Source organism: Hippopotamus amphibius, chromosome 2 (assembly GCF_030028045.1).
Source record: "Hippopotamus amphibius kiboko isolate mHipAmp2 chromosome 2, mHipAmp2.hap2, whole genome shotgun sequence".
In the NCBI taxonomy this organism is placed as follows: Eukaryota; Metazoa; Chordata; class Mammalia; order Artiodactyla; family Hippopotamidae; genus Hippopotamus; species Hippopotamus amphibius.
Window position 1 is genome coordinate 146,144,696 of NC_080187.1, and position 17,663 is coordinate 146,162,358.

At 43.4% G+C, this 17,663-nt stretch overlaps 1 protein-coding gene across 6 annotated transcripts in view; it reads left to right on the plus strand.

The window, feature by feature from the left end:
• LOC130844035 (vacuolar protein sorting-associated protein 33B-like) overlaps positions 1-17,663 on the plus strand; it is a 39,779-nt gene that overhangs the window by 8,433 nt on the left and 13,683 nt on the right. Inside the window, exons 4-6 of one of the 6 annotated variants that reach the window (XR_009051138.1) lie at positions 6,070-6,253; positions 10,303-10,479; positions 10,804-11,006. The exons of 1 other annotated variant lie outside the window; for it this stretch is intronic. The gene's annotated coding sequence lies outside the window, so the exon portion shown is untranslated. Of the gene's footprint in view, positions 1-5,965; positions 6,014-6,069; positions 6,254-9,142; positions 9,466-10,302; positions 10,480-10,803; positions 11,007-17,663 lie in introns of those variants that run through there. 4 more of the 6 variants (XR_009051139.1, XR_009051141.1, XM_057720000.1 and 1 more) reach the window with 4 other exon arrangements.

Genomic DNA, 17,663 nt, shown 5'->3' on the forward strand with positions numbered 1-17,663 from the left:
GGCGCAATCGCGTTAAAATCAAATCCCATAAATGCTGGGTGAGTGACCCACAAGCTGGAGAACAGTTATACTGCAGAAGTCCACCCACTAAAGTGAGAGTTCTGAGCCCCATGTCAGCCTTCCTAACCTGGGGGTCCAGCAACTGGAGGCGGAATCCCCAGAGAATCATTCTTTGAAAGCCAGCGGGATTTGGTTGCAGGACCTCCATAAGACTGGGGAAAATGGAGACTCCACTTTTGGAGGGCACACAAAAAATGTGCTCACCGGGACCCATGGGGAAGGAGCAGTGACCTCATAGGAGACTGAAGCAGACCTACCTGTTGGTGTTGGAGGGTTACCTGTGGAGGTGGGAGGCAGCTGTGACTCACCGAGGGGACGGGGCACTGGCGGCAGGGGTTTGGGGGAGGGCTCATTGGCATGAGTCCTCCCAGAGTCCGCCATTAGCCCCACCAAAGAGCCTGTAAGCTCCAGTGCTGGGTAGCATCAGGCCAAACAACCAGCAAGGTGGGAACACAGCCCCACCCATTGGCAGACAAGCAGATTAAAGTTTCACTGCGCTCCACCCACCAAATCAGATTAAAGTCTTACTGAGCTCCGCCCATCCAGCCCAACCCACCATCAGTGCCTCCCATCAGGAAGCACCCATGAGCCTCCTAGATAGCTTCCTCCACAAGAGGGCAGACAGCAGAATCAAGCAGTATCATCAGTATTTCGTCTTGTGGGACTGAAAACCACAGTCACAGAAAGAAAATGAAAAAGCAGGGGACTTTGTACCAGATGAAGGGACAGGATACCACCCCAGAAAAACAACTAAATGAAGAGGAGATAGGCACCCTTCCAGAAAAAGAATTCAGAATAATGATAGTGAAGATCATCCAGGACTTTGCAAAAAGACTGGATGCAAAGATCGAAGGTTTACCAAAGACCTAGAATAATTAAAGAGCAAACAAACAGAGATATGGAACACAGTAACTGAAATGAAAAATACACTGGAAGAAACCAGTAACAGATTAACTGAGGCAGAAGGGTGAATAAGTGACGTGGAAGACACAGTGGTGATAATCACTGATGCGGAAAAGAATAAAGAAAAAAGAATGACAAGAACTGAAGACAGCCTAAGAGACCTCTGGGACAATGTTAAATGCACCAACATTCGCATTATAGGGGTCCCAGAAGGAGAAGAGAGAGAAAGGACCCAAGAAAATATTGGAAGAGATTATAGTTGAAAACTTCCCTAACATGGGAAAGGAAATAACTACCGAAGTCCAGGAAGCGCAGAGAGTTCCAGGGAGGATAAACCCAAGGAGAAACACGCCAAGACATATAGTAGTCAAACTGACAAAAATTAAAGACAGAGAAAAGTTATTAAAAGCAACAAGGGAAAAACGACAAATAACATACAAGGGAACTCCCATAAGGTTAACAGCTGATTTCTCAGCAGAAACTCTGCAAGTCAGAATGGAGTAGTGTGATATATTTAAAGTGATGAAAGGGAAGAAACTACAACCAAGAATACGCTACCCAGCAAGGATCTCATTCAGATTCGACAGAGAAATCAAAAGCTTTCCAGACAAGCAACAGCTAAGAGAATTCAGCACCACCAAACCAGCCCTACAACAAATGCTAAAGGAAGTTTTCTAAGTGGGAAACACAAGAGAAGAAAAGGACCTACAAAAACAAAAACAAAGGATTAAGGAAAAGGTCATAGGAACATACATATCGATAATTACCTTGAATGTAAATGGACTACATGCACCAACCAAAAGACACAGACTGGCTGAATGGATACAAAAACAAGACCCATATATATGCTGTCTACAAGAGACTCACTTCAGACCTAGGGACACATTCAGACTGAAAGTGAGAGGATGGAAAAAGATATTCCATGCAAATGGAAATCAAAAGAAAGCTGGAGTAGCAGTATTCATATCAGATAAAATAGACTTTAAAATAAAAAATGTTACAAGAGACAAGAAAGGACACTACATAAAGATCGAGGGATCAATCCAAGAAGAAGAGATAACACTTTTAAATATATATGCAGCCAATATAGGAGCACCTCAATACATAAGGCAAATGCTAACAACTATGAAGGAAGAAATCGACAGTAACACAGTAATAGTGAGGGACTTTAACACTGCACTTACACCAATGGACAGATCATCCACACAGAAAATTAATAAGGAAACACAAGCTTTAACTGACACAATAAATCAGCTTGATTTAATAGATATCTATAGGACATTATATCCAAAAACAACAGATTACACATTCTTCTCCAGTGCACATGGAACATTCTCCAGGATAGATCACCTTTTGGGTCATAAATCAAGGCTTGGCAAATTCAAGAAAATTGAAATCATATCAAGCATCTTTTCTAACCACAATGCTATGAGATTAGAAATCAATTACAGGAAAAAAAGTGTAAAAAACACAAACACATGGAGGCTAAACAATACGCTACTAAATAACCAAGAGATCACTGAAGAAATCAAAGAGGAAATCCAAAAATACCTAGAGACAAATGACAATGAAAACACAATGATCCAAGACCTGTGGGATGCAGCAAAGGCAGCTCTAAGAGGGAAGTTTATAGCAATACAATCCTACCTCAAGAAACAAGAAACATCCCAAATAAACAATCTAACCTTACACCTAAAGAAACTAGAGAAAGAAGAGCAAACAAAACCCAAAGTTAGTAGACGGAGAGAAATCATAAAGATCAGAGCAGAAATAAATGAAATAGAAACAAAGAAAACAATAGCAATAAAACTAAAAGCTGGTTCTTTGAGAAGATAAATAAAATCGATAAACCTCTTGCAAGACTCATCAAGAAAAAGAGGGAGAGGGCGCAAATCAATAAAATTAGAAATGAAACAGGAGAAGTTACAACAGACACCGCAGAAACAAAAAGCACCGTAAGAGATTACTACAAGCAACTATATGCCAACAAAATGGACAACCTGGATGAAATGGACAGACTCTTAGAAAGGTATAACCTTCCAAGACTGAATCAGGAAGACACAGAAAATATGAACAGACCAATCACAAGTAATGAAATTAATACTGTGATTAAAAATCTTCCAACAAACAAAAGTCCAGGACCAGATGGATTCACAGGTGAATTTTATCAAACATTTAGAGAAGAGCTAACACCCATCCTTCTCAAACTCTTCCAAAAAATTGCAGAGGAAGGAACACTCCCAAACTCATTCTATGAGGCCACCATCACCCTGATACCAAAACCAGACAAAGATACTACAAAAAAAGAAAACTACAGACCAATATCACTGATGAATTGAGATGCAAAAATCCTCAACAAAATACTAGCCAACAGAATCCAACAACACATTAAAAGGATCATACACCATGATCAAGTGGGATTTATCCCTGGAATGCAAGGATTCTTCAATATATGCAAATCAATCAATGTGATACACCATAGTAACAAATTGAAGGATAAAAACCACACAATCATCTCAATAAATGCAGAAAAAGCTTTTGACAAAATTCAACACCCATTTATGATAAAAACTCTCCAGAAGGTGGGCATAAAGGGAACCTACCTCAACATAATAAAGGCCACATATGACAAACCCACAGCAAACGTCATTCTCAATGGTGAAAAACTGGAAGCATTCCCTCTAAGATCAGGAACAAGATAAGGATGTCCACTTTCGCCACTACTATTCATAGTTTTGGAAGTCCTTGCCACAGCAATCAGAGAAGAAAATGAAATAAAAGGAATCCAAATTGGAAAAGAAGAAGTGAACCTGCCACTGTTTGCAGATGACATGACACTATACATAGAAAATCCTAAAGATGCCACTGGAAAACTGCTTGAGCTAATCAATGAATTTGGTAAAGTTGCAGGATACAAAATTAACACAAAGAAATCTCTTGCGTTTCTATACACTAACAATGAAAGATCAGAAAGAGACATTAAGGAAACAATCCCATTCACCATTGCAACAAAAAGCATCAAATACCTAGGAATAAACCTAACCAAGGAGGTAAAAGACCTGTACTCAGAAAAGTATAAGACACTAATGAAAGAAATCAAAGAGGACACAAACAGATGGAGGGACATACCATGTTCTTGGATTGGAAGAATCAACATTGTGAAAATGACTGTACAACCCAAAGCAATTTACAGAGTCCACGCAATCTCTATCAAATTACCAATGGCATTTTTCACAGAACTAGAACAAGAAATGTTACGATTTGTATGGAAACGCAAAAGACCCTGAATAGCCAAAGCAATCTTGAGAAGGAAAGATGGAGTTGGTGGAATCAGGCTGCCTGACTTCCGGCTATACCACAAGGCCACAGTGATCAAGACAGTATGGTACTGGCAACAACAACAAATATAGATCAATGGAACAGGATAGAAAGCCCAGAGATAAACTACGGTCAACTAATCTATGACAAAGCAGTCAAGGATATACAATGGAGAAAAGGCAGCCTCTTCAAAAAGCGGTGCTGGGAAAACTGGTCAGCTACATGTGAAAGAATGAAATTAGAACACTCCCTAACACCATACACAAAAATAAACTCACAATGGATTAAAGACCTCAATGTAAGGCCAGGCACTATAAAATTCCTAGAGGAAAACATAGGAAGAACACTCTTCAGTGTAAATCACAGTGAGATCTTTTTTGATCCACCCCCTAGAGTAATGGAGATAAAACCAAAAATAAATATGAGGGACCTAATGAAACTTCAAAGCTTCTGCACAGCAAAGGAAACTATAAGCAAGATGAAAAGACAACCCTCAGAATAGGAGCAAATATTTGCAAATGAATCAACAGACCAAGGATTACTCTCCAAAATATATAAACAGCTCATGCAGCTCAATATCAAAAAAACAAACAACCCAATCAAAAAATGGGCAGAAGACCTAAACAGGCATTTCTCCAAAGAAGACATACGGATGGCCAAGAGGCACATGAAAAGCTGCTCAACATCACTAATTATTAGAGAAATGCAAATCAAAATGACAAAGAGGTATCAGCTCACACCAGGTAGCATGGGCATCATCAGAAAATCTACAAACAGTAACTGCTGGAGAGGGTGTGGAGAAAAGGGAATGCTCTTGCACTATTGGTGGGAATGTAAATTGATACAGCCACTATGGAGAACAGTGTGGAGGTTCCTTGCAAAACTAAAAATAGAACTACCATATGACCCAGCAATCCCCCTACTGGGCATATACCCAGAGAACCCCATAATTCAAAAAGACATATGCACTCCAGTGTTCATTGCAGCATTATTTACAATAGCCAGGACATGGATGGACCTAGAGACTGTCATGCAGAGGGAAGTGAGTCAGAAAGAGAAAAACAAATATTGTATATTAACACATATATATGGACTATAGGAAAATGGTACAGATCAACTGGTTTGCAAGGCAGAAATAGAGACACAGATGTAGAGAAGAAACATATGGACACCAAGTGGGGAACGCGGGGAGGGTTGGGGGGAGTGAATTGGGAGATTGAATAGTACACTGTAAATATATGCAGTTTATTGTATGTTAAAAATAAAATAAAGTAACAAGAGCAACAAAAAAGAATTAATGGAAAAGTAAGAATGGAATTGAAATGCACCTGTAACCTGTCTGCTTAATCTCTGCCCTCCGCTAAATCATCTTTCATTTCTCGGCCTGATCCATTTTTGAGAAATAGAACCTCTTAGGGCATTCCCTGAGAGACCCTCTTCTTTTGACCTCTTGCCTCTGCTTGGAGAGTCCTGAGGAGCCAGCCCACTGCACAGAATACCTCCTGCTTCTCTCTGGGATTTTTCTGGCAGATCTAGCTGGTCTGCAGTAGCCCTTCTCCCAGGCTGTGGTCCAAAGGCCCCATTCTGGCTCCCATTCCCACCAGTTATTATAATAAGCTAGTTGAGGGAAAGGAAATTTAAAGGACACCCTTGCACTGTATGATGGCTTTTTCTCTGTTCTCAGGGAACCAGACAGACAGCTTGTGGTAGTCTTGGCCAGGTCGTCTCCAGCCCATCATCATTTCTCAGCCTCCCAGGGACTGCGTGACATTCATTTTCTTTCTGCAGAGACGTTCTGGGAGCTTGGTAACTGGACACATTGTTCTGCCACCTGTGGCCACTTGGGAGCCCGAGTTCAGAGACCTCAGTGCCTGATGGCCAATGGGCAGGAAGTGAGTGAGGGCTTCTGTGATCACCTCCAGAAGCCACTGGCTGGGTTTCAGCCCTGTAACATCCAGGACTGCCCCTCGAGGTGTGTGTAGTCACTCTTCTTATCTCATTGGTACCAGGTTTTTGCTTGTTTTTAAAGGGGCAGTCATTTGGATTTAATAACTCAACCACTATCATTTCTTTAGCATGTACTGTACCAGGCACTCTGCTAAGTGCTTTATGTGGATCACATCCAAGTCGCCTATGAGATCAACAGGACTCATTTCTGTCTTACAGAGGGAAAAACTCCCCTAGGCCACACAGTTACCAGGGCCAGAATTCAAACTGAGATAGCCTGATTTCAGAGCTTCTACTCCTAATCGCTACGCAAATCAGCTTCCTGCACTCACAGTGTACCTTAAGAGCACAGTGAAGGTGGTTTCCTGGGTTTACCTGGGAGAGAAGGCAGTGGGCCAGAATCGCGAGAGGCACTAGTTAAAAGCACAGTTCCCTAGGTTTTACCCCAGGGGTAGGACCACTAATAACTTTTCTATGTCATAGAGGACACAAATCAATAGTTTAAAGAGTGTCCAGAGTCAGACTCATGGTCTCCACCAAATCTGATCCGTTCCCAGTGTTCCAGGTCACAATGACTGCATCCTTAACTCCCCCTTTCCTCTCCCTTCTGTCCATTCTTGTCAGCTTCCCACTGTTAGCACTGGAGTCCAAGCCATCATCATTCCTCACGAGGACCACTCCAGGAGCCTCCCTAGAGTGCCTTGTCCACCCTATAAGCAGAACCGACTTTTAAAACACAAACTCATCATGATGCTCCTCTGTTTAAAACCCTTCCATGCCTTCGCATCGTTCTTAGGACAAAGGTCAAAATTCCTAGTGTAGGGGCTGTGTCTGTCTTGTTCATTCCCCCCCGCCCAATGTCTAAAATAATGCCTTGCACATAGAAAGTGCCCAGTACCTACTTACTGCCTGAACGAATACGTGAGTGAAAGAATAGACGTCCCTTGGTGGTTGGGTCTCAGGCTGCCGTTCTACCTCATTGCTGTGTCTCCCAGCCTGGTTATGGGAACTCCATCCACATTGGTCTTTTTTGGTCCCTTCGGTATGCCATTCTCTCTCCTGACTGAGGGCCTTTGCACATACCACTTCCTCTGTTTAGAACACGGTTCCCTCTCTTTTGACTTCTTGATTCCTATTCACCTATTTTCAGGGAAACTTTCTAGGCCCCACACTAAACCAGGCCCCTGTGCTATGTGTTTTTCTGTTTCCTTATCTTTCTTCTCCACAGCTCTTACCACAATCTGCCTGTCTTGCTCTCGCACTGGACCATTAGTTCTATGAGAATAAGTCCACGGCTGTCATGCTAAACAGCACTCAGCACAGTGATTGGCCCATTACACACTTTCTAAAAATGCTTGTTCAGTGAATGAAGAATGATTGAGTAGCATAGTCCCTAGCAGGTAATTGACCAGTGATGCTGTCGACTAAAAAAGAGGCATCACCTAAAAGTTGAGAGGCGTGTTTTTCTTGGCGGACATTCGGAGGACATTAAGCTTGGAGCACAGCATCGCAGATAATGCTGAGAAGCTGTTCTGAAGAAGCAAAGTGGGAGGGGGGAAGCAGGATATATTGAATTTTTACAACGAAAGACCAGGTAGTTGGAACATCAAAAGATTACTGTTAATTAAAGAAAACCAGCTATCTCAAGTTAAGGAATTTAGCGCTTTTCTCTGTATGGGAAGATGCAAGAGTCTGGGCTCGCTGAAATCACAGAGTCAGCATCCTGTGCTTTCTCCATCCTGTGTCCCCTCAGGGTGCACCGTCGGGGTGGCTCTAATGTGATGGCTTGATGCCTGCAGAATCCTTTGTTCACTGATATGGCAGGCAATAATTTAGTTCACAATGCAGAAATCCACATTAAAAGACAAAAAAACCAAACCAAAAAGACAAACAGTAGTAGCATTTATTGAGCACAAACCTATGAGGCAGACACTATTATCAGCCTCATGTTACTGAGGAGGAAGTGGAGGCTGCAGAGTGTGGTACAGCTCACTGCCCTGTGCAGATGCGCACCCTGGATCCGTGATCTGTGTCTTGGGGGAGAAGTGGGAGAGAGGGTCACACAGTGAAACAAAATGGGTGTTTTGGAACACATTGTGTGTGTTTGTTTTTGGTTGTCATAATGGGCATGTCTAGTGGGTAGAGGCCAAGGATGTGCTGAGCATCCTTACAATGCACTGGACAGCCCACCAGCACAAAGAGGGATCTGGCCCAAAATATCAGTAGGACTAAGGATGAGAAACCTTAGTCTTAGCCCAAGCTTTTTCCTTTTTTTGGCCACACAGCATGCGGGATCTTAGTTCTCTGACCAGGAATTGAACCCGCACCCCTTGCAGTGGAAGCGCAGTGTCTTAACCACTGGACCACCAGGGAAGTCCCCCTAGGAACGTGTTCTCAGAAGGGCTGTGGATACTGTGGGTACCTTGACTGGCCTGTCTTCCAGTGCCCACTGTGTTCTTCAAAGGAAGAGCTCATGTAAGAGTCATCTGTCCCCCAGGAAGCATCAAATTCATGCTGGAATAACTGGGAGGAATTCGATCCAAGAAAACTGGTTTATGTCCATTCTCGATTCCCACAAAGTGCGAAAAATTCACCTGGGAAATTTGTCCATATTTATTAAGCTCTCTCAAGTTTTACCCACTCCTAGAAAAGAACAGAGTCCTACACTTTCATACCCAGAGGAAACAGTAGAGATCATCTACTCTAGATTCCTCTACATCAGGGGTCCTTCCCATTTCTGTGCCACGGACCCCCCGTAGTCTAGAGAAGCTTTCTCAGAACAAGGGCTTTAAATCTATAAAATAAAATATTTGATCACAAAATGGAAATGTATAAAATATATTTCCAATTTTATAATTGGAAACCAATTATATTGAAATACAGTTACTGAAATATTTTTAAATGTGTGTTATAGGGACTTCCCTGGTGGTGCAGTGATTAAGAATCTGCCTGCTAATGCCAGAGACATGGGTTCCAGCCTAGTCCAGAAAGATGCCACGTGCCACGGAGCAGCTAAGCCCGTGCGCCAAAACTACTGAGCCTGTGCTCTAGAGTCTGCAAGCCACAACGACTGAGCCCGAGTGCTGCAACTACAGAAGCCTGTGCCCCTAGAGCCCGTGCTCCACAACAACAGAAGTCACTGCAATAAGTAGCCTGTGCACCGACATGAAGAGTAGCCCTTGCTCACTGCAACTAAGCAGCAGTGAAGACCCAAGGCAGCTGAAAAAAACCAACTGAATGATAAATAAACCTTTAAAAAATAATAATAATAATAAAAAATGTGTGATATAGTAGATTTACCTCTCTATTAACACACTAAATAATAGGATCTACTAGTACAATTGATTTTGAAATGGTGGTGAATATAGTTGCTGTTTTGAGATGCCCGCCACAATGTTCATGTCATGTGAAAACAGGTACGATTTCTATTGGTAACAAAATCACAAATATTGCTAATACTACTCTATGTTGGGACCTACATGTTTATCCATTAGAGCTTCGTGACAATGAAGATGTAATTCTTTTCCCATCCAAGTGCATGGTTTCCTTGGAGAACACCATGGGGTCCAGGGCAGGAACCCTGCTCTGCAGTATCCTGGCGGCAGCTTGAACATCTTGAGTGACAGAACACTCAATATCATCAAGATGTCCACTTCCAAGTTCAGTCTCCTGAGATCATTACGAACTTTAGGGCCATATAAATCTGGGATCAATGCCGGCTTTACTGGCATATTAGTTATGTGACCGTACCTTTTTAGCCCTGCAGACATTGGTTTCTTCATTCCAAGAATGGCAACAAGGGCTTCCCTGGTGGTTCAGTGGTTAAGATTCTACCCTTCCATTGCAGGGGGCATGGGTTCTATTGATGGTCAGGAAGTGCTGCATGCTGTGTGCTGTGGCCAAAAAAAAAAAAAAAGATTGGGGACGAAGATAACAATTACATAAGTTAACATGTAAATATGTAAATATCTCTCAGCACCAAGGGCTCATAGGTGCTTTAATAACATTTTCTTCCCTTTGGTTTCAATGAGTTGAAATCCACCCTTTTGAGACTTCCACTCCATTTTGCCCTAGCTCTACTCTCTGAAGCTGTTACCAAAATTCAAGGGCAGTGAGGCCACACAACACCAAGACATCAGCGTTTGGAGCAGAGAATGGTTAATTACAGGGCCATGCAAGGAGATGGGTGGCTCATGCCTGAAAACCCCCCCAAAACGTGAAAGCTTTCAGCAAAGCCCTCTTATGGGAAAGGTAAGCAAGGGGTGTGGTTCGTTGTTGCAAACTTCTAGGTGTCAGCTCCTTGGTTCTTGAGGTCAGGTCGTGGTCAGGTAATGATGTTCCTGTAAATCTCCACCTAACACATTACTCGCTAAGCTGACAAGAAAGGACAAGGTCCCAAGGCACAACTCTCACCCTCTGAGACCTGGCTAAGAGGAAAGGGGTGCATGAGTGGTTACCCCAGCCCAGAGCACCCGCCCAGCATCCAGTGTGGGTCCCCACCAGTGCCCAGGCCTGGCTGAGGAGGTGGGTCTCTGGTGGTGGTCCTTACTCACCTCCTGTAGTTTCTGCTCTTAGGGGGTGCACGGGCGCGTTCACCGAGTGCTCTGTGTCCTGTGGTGAAGGACTCTGCAGTCGCCACGTGACAGGTCAGCGCACAGGAGCCAATGGAATGTGCAGGTGATGCCTCCGAGAGCTTGTGACCCAAAGCCAGGCCTCTGGGAAGAAGACCCTGTTCCAGTCACGTGTGTGTTCAAGGGCTCGCTGAACCAGGGAACCAGGTGACAACTGACACATCTTGTGTTTTTTTTGTTTTTTTTTTGGCACACGGGCTTAGTTTCTCCGTCATGTGGGATCTTCCTGGAGCAGGGATCGAACCTGTGTCCCTTGTATTGGCAGGCGGATTCTTAACCACTGCGCCACCTAGGAAGCCCACATCTTGTGTTTTGATGGTAGAATCATCCAGGATCAGCATCCAGTCCCTGTGGTCACACCCACACAGCAAACAATTAAGAAAGGGGCTTCCCTGGCAGTCTAGGGGCGAAGACTTCGCCTCGCAATGCGGGTGGGTGTGGGATCGATTCCTTGTTTGGGGAGCTGAGATCCCTATAAAGACTTTAAAAATGGTCCACGTTAAAAAAAAACAGAACACAACAAGAACAAAAACGTGCATCGGAGTCCCTCCCCCAGGGGGAAGGGGAGAGCCCGGCTCCTGCATGATAGGCAGGAAGCTCAGCTGCACAGGGACCTGACCGCAGCGCCCACAGGCTGCTCCACAGGACCTTGCTATCTTGTCATGGGCCCCTGTAAATAACACAGGCCACAGGGACCACATTCCCCTCGGGGCTTCTGGCAATATTCAGGAATGTCACAGCAGGAAGGCAATACACTCTTTCCGCACGTCTGACCTGCTGTGCAGCAGTTGTTGCTGTTGGGACTCATTGCACTAATTCTCTTAGGTCATTTCTCCATTTAGTTGTTCTCAATTCACTCCAAGTACTACATGACCACCTGCTTCTCTAACTGGGAAATGCCCAGCCCCAATTCTGTGCAGGGAGGATGCAAAACAGAGTTTATTAACAATCAAGTTTATTCACAAAAATTGCAAGAACCAAGGGCTGGGGCGGGGTGTGAAACAAGGCTTTTGATGGCCATGGAGGTGCTGCATTTGAATCCCGTGCAGAGAACACTCTCATCGTCCACCGGGCCAGGCCCCACGGAGTGCGGCAGCCCGAGCGTTGTCGGTCACCTACGGGGTGCAGAGAACAGTCTCACCCTCCACTGGACCCGGCCCCACAGAGCGTGGCAGGCTGAGCATCTTCGGTCACCTACGGGGCGCAGAGAACAGTCTCACCCTCCACTGCACCGGGCCCCACGGAGCACGGCAGCCTGAGCCTCTTCAGTCACCTACGGAGTGCAGAAAACACTCTCATTGCCCACTGGACCAGGTCTGAGCGAGCGCGGCAACGTGACCTCCTGTGGTTTTCCACGGGTTATATTTACAAGGGTTTAACTTTGGTTGATCTCCTCTTGCTGGGCAGCCTGCAGCAGAGGTGAGTTAGGATGCAATTCCATATTCTCCGAGCCAGTCCCTTCTTCTGTTTCTGCCTGTGGCCAGAGGGAGTGGCTGGAGACACACTCTCAGGCTGCCCAGCACTGGAGGCGCTTCCGGTGTTGGCCACCCCTGGGGGGCAGTTGCTTCTCTCTTGGGCTTCAGTCCTGTTGCCGGTGCTGCTGCTAGAGGAGGAGGCCCCAGGGCCACACGGAGTGGCTGGACTGGGGGTGGCGGTCCTCTCCTCTGTTGTGGGTGGGGGAGAGGGTGCGGGAGTGAAAGACTTGCTTGTCTCCTGATCTTGGTGCTGCAGCACCTTTCCTGCATCGTAGAACCACTCGGGTATCAGGGTGGACACCTCTGAGCTGGAGGAAGACTCAGTGTAGCTGCCATAGAGCCCAGTTGAAGAGCAGTTCCACACAGTGCTGGCAGTGATGGTGCAGTCCCCCACCTCAGATCCCTCAGAGCTCTTGCTGCCTCTTCTTGACTCCTCCATGTCTTCCCACCTCGAGTCCAGGGTTATCCGCACTGTCGCCCCCAGGTTCTCGTCACAGGCTGGCCGGAGTGGCTCCTCCCGGCCCACGTTCACCCATACGTGGTGCAGGAGTTCGGTTGTGTTGCTTCGTTTGCTGGGGTTGACTACGATCATTCTCTTGATCAGATTTCTGATTTCTGGTGAGAGATTAAGTGGGATGTGGTATCGCCCTCGTACGATTTTCTGCTGCAGATCTGAAAGGCTTAGTGCCCAAAACGGCCGGGACCCGGTCACCATCTTGTATAGGACGACTCCCAAGCTCCACACGTCCACCGGTGGGCCATAGTAACTCTTGCGTTGGAACATTTCTGGGGCAGAGTACATAGGACTTCCACAGAATGTGTTCAGCTTCTGGCCCTCCTTGCACTTTCGGCTCAGGCCAAAGTCGGTGACCTTCACGTTTAAGTGGGCATCCAGCAGGAGGTTCGCTGGCTTCAGGTCCCGGTGTACGATGCCCCTCTGGTGACAGTGCTGCAGGGCGGAGAGCACCTGCCGGAACGGGGCTCGGGCCTCTTCCTCGGTCATGTAGTCGTGGTGTTTCAGGTAGCTGCACAGGTCTCCGCCACAGAGGTACTCCATCACAAGGCACAATGTCTTGTCGGTGTCAATCACCTCGAGGAGTTTCACGATATTTGGGTGATCTAAAGCCTTCATGTTCCCAATTTCTTGGAAAGGTTCCCAGTACTCAGAGGAGGTTAGATCCAGTTTCTGAATGACCTTGACGGCAACCTCTGTCCCGGTCCAAATGTGCCGGGCCAACTTCACCTTGGCGAACCTACCTTCGCCGATGGTGTGGAGGATCTCGTAGTTCTCAATACGAGCCTCGTTGTCAGTAGAGGTGGCCGTGAGGCCCTGCATGGTGGTGAACTGCTAAACTACACTAGCCAGCAATGCTAACTATGCTAACTAACAATGCTAACTATACTAACAATGCAAAGTATGCTGACTATACCAATTGTACTAACTATGCTAATAAACTGTTAAGTATACCAACTACACTATTCCAGTGATACTAGCTATACTAACTGTACTAAGAGCACTAACTAATACTAACTATGCTAATAAACTATTAACTATACCAACTACACTAACTATTCCAGTGATACTAACTATACTAACTGTACTAACAGCACTAACTAATACTATGCTAATAAACTATTAACTATGCCAACTATGCTAACTATTCCAATGATACTAACTATACTAACTGTACTACGTGTTAATAACGATACTAACTATGCTGATAAAGTATTAACTATACGAACTACGCTAACTATTCCAACGATACTAACTATGCTAACTGTACTAATACTAGCAATACTAACTAAAAAAAACTAGGATAAATGAGAAAAATAACAAAAAACAACTAAGATAAAATAAGAAAAAATAACAAAAAAGAGCTAAGGTAAAATGAGAAAAAGAACAAAATGAGGAAAAGACCAAAAGGAAGGTAAAATGAGGAAAAAACACAAAAGAAATAAATGGGAAAAATTGAGAAGAAAAACAAATTAAAAGAAAATGATAAAAAGACAAAAATAAAGAAAAATGAGAAAAAGGCAAAAAAAAAAAAAAACCAAGGAAAAATGAGAAAAATAGACAAGAGAAAAAAATCAACAAAATGGCAGGAACAAGGCAAAAAACACACTAGCTGGGGATCAACGCTCTCAGGTCACCAAAAACAGCTTCCTGGGCTCTAAGGACCTGGGCCCAGCTGGGGTATTTTATAGGGTGAGTTTCATCACAGTGGTGCCCTGTGAGCAAGGGCAAGAAACGGACCAATCAGAGCTGGGGATAAGCCACAGTGGTTTTCTCACTTTTTCAGTTCAAGTCCCCTTTACACTTAGGAAAAAGGATCCCAAAGAGAATTTTCTTTATGTGTGTTAATAGAGATTGGTATTTGCTGTGATAGAAATTAAAATCTGTAGGGTGCTTCAGTGGCCTTTTCCTTTGTAGTTTGAAAATCTGTAATAATTTTAAAGACCACATAACATCTACACTTGAAGTATTCAGTTCCTTTTCCTGAAACTCTGGTCTCAAAATAAATGTTACAACTTAACTGACTACATGATATAATAGGAAACGTTCTGGTGCATAAGACACTGATAAGGTACATCATTCATGTCTGTGAAGCTGCGAGAAGATTTGCCAGGAGGGTCGTGAGCAGATTTCTCATCAGGAGCCTCGGAGGCCAGATGGCAGGGGTCGGTGTATTCCAAGTGTTGAAGGAAAGAGGCTGTTGACTGAGAATCCTATATCTAGCAAAACTGTCCTTCAAAAACAAGGGTGAAGTTAAGTCATTGCCAGCTAATCAAGAGTTGAGAGAGTTCTTAACCACCAGACCTGCCTGCAGCAGGGAGATCTTCAGGGTGGTGTGAAGGACCCTGGACAGTAATACAAAGCCTTGTGAAGAATAAAGATCTCTGGTAAGAGCAGATAGCTGGGCGATTAGAAAAGCTAGTCCTAATGTTCCTTTGGTTTCTATTTGATTTAAGGGACTATCATAGAATTAAAAACATGAACACACACAAATCATCACCTTGTTTCTAATCTTTTTTTTTTTTTTTTAATTTGGGGGTGGGGAGAAATCTGCTTGTTCTCTAAAATGAATGTATGTGTCTGACCTCATGGATTGCATTTAGAAATCATAGTGTCTCTGTCTTCCAATGCAAAATTAAACCAAGGTTGGGTCCCTTTGAATGCAGCAGCTCAAGAACAGAAGCTACAAGATAGATGGATTTGAGGCAATAGGAATAAGAGCAGGCTTCAAGAAAAGAAGCAGAGGAACACTAAGTAATATGTGCACAAAAGTCTCAGAACCCTTATTCCAAATACCACCTTGAATAATATTATAATAAAAAATATTTGGGAAAAAAATTTTGAGAAATGTGTAGGACCTTGCATTAGCCTGCTGGACACCATAAGAGAAAACCACAGACTGGGTGCCTTAAACAGTAGAAACTACTTTCTCACAGTTCTAGAGGCTAGAAGTCCAAAATCAAGGTGTTGTCAGGGTTGGTTTTGGTCAGATGCCTCTTTCTGGCTTGTAGACAGCCATGTTCTCACTATGTCCTCACATGGCCTCTTCTGTGTGCACAGAGAGAGAGAGAGAGTTCTGGTGTCTCTTCCTCTTCTTCTACAGACACTATTCCTATCGGATTAAGGCCCCATGTTTATGGCCTCGTTTAACCTCTAACCTCCTTGTAGACCCTGTCTCCAAATAGTCACATTGGTGGTCAGGGCTTCAATATATAAATTTTGAGGGGATATGAATTGGTCCATAACATTCTGCCCTTTCCACCCCCAAAATTCATGTCTTTGGCGTATGCAGAATACACTCCATCGCAATATCCCCAGAAGTCTTAACCCATTCCAACATCAATTCCAAGCCCAAGGTCTCATTAAATTTCACCTGATCAGGTATGGATGAGAAATGACACATAAAATTAACCATCACAGAACCTATACAGAAAAATATCACACATTGTTGAAACACATAATAGAAAAGTTGAACAGTACTATAAAGATGTCCATTCCCTTAAATGAACTGAAACATGTAATTCCAATTCAGATGACAGTAGAATTCTTTTTTTGGAACTTAAGATAATTTTGACATTCGTATGGGAGAATGAGTGAGGACAAGACATTTTTAGCAAGGCAAATTATGCGAGGTATAGAAAGACGTTCCTTATCTGATATCAAAGCGTGCTGCAAAACTGTTGTAAGTAAACTAGTGCAGCGTTAGTGCAGGAGTAGACATGAGTCATGGACTATAATTAGAGTATAGGAACAGACCCATGAGAAATGAGTTTAAAGTTCAAAGGCAGGTCATCACAGAGGGAGGAATAGTTTAAAAAATAAATACTATAAAACTACAAAAAGATTTTTTTCAGGACACTAAAGATCTAAATAAATGAAACGATATCTTCTACTTATGGATCAAAAGACTTAATATTATTCAGATGACAACACTGCCCAAATTAATCTACAGACTCAACACAATCCCTATCAAAATCCCAGCTTCTTTGCAGAAATTGACAAGCTGATCCTAAAATTCATATGGAAATATAAAGGACCCAGAATAGCCATAACAATCCAGAAACAGGACAAAGCTGGAGGGCTCAGATTTCTCAGTTTCAAAACTTACTACAAAACTATAATAATCAGGACAGTGTGGTACTAGCATAGAACAGACACATAGATTGATGAAATAGAATTGAAAGTCTGGAGATAAATCCATGTTATCTATGTTGATTGAGTTTCTACATGGGTGACAAGACCATTCAATGGGGAAAGAATCATCTTTTCAACAAATGGTGCGGGACGACTGAACATCCACATACAAAAGAATGAGCTTGGACTCCTAGCTTATAACATGCACAGAAAAGTTAAGTCAAAATTTATCAGAGACCTAAATTTATGAGCTAACATGATGAAGCTCTTGGAAGAAAGTGTGGCCATGAATCTTCATGCTTTGGATTAGGAGACAGTTTCTTAGATGTGACACCAAAACCAGAAGCTACAACAACAACAAAAAGAGAGACGCTGGACTACATCAAAATTAAAACCTTTTTTGCTAAGGACAGTATCAAGAAAGTGGACAGCCCACAAAATGGGAGAAAATATTTGAAAATCATAGACATGAAAGGGAACTTGTTTCTAAAGTATATAAAGAACACTCACAATTCAATAATAAAAACACAGATAACCTGATTAAAATTTTGACAAAGGATCTGAATAGACATTTCTCCAATAAAGATTTACAAGTGGCCAATAAGAACAGGAAAAGGTACTCAGCATCTTTAGACATTAGGGACATGCTAATCACAAAGAGAGATAGTAAGCAAGTGTTGA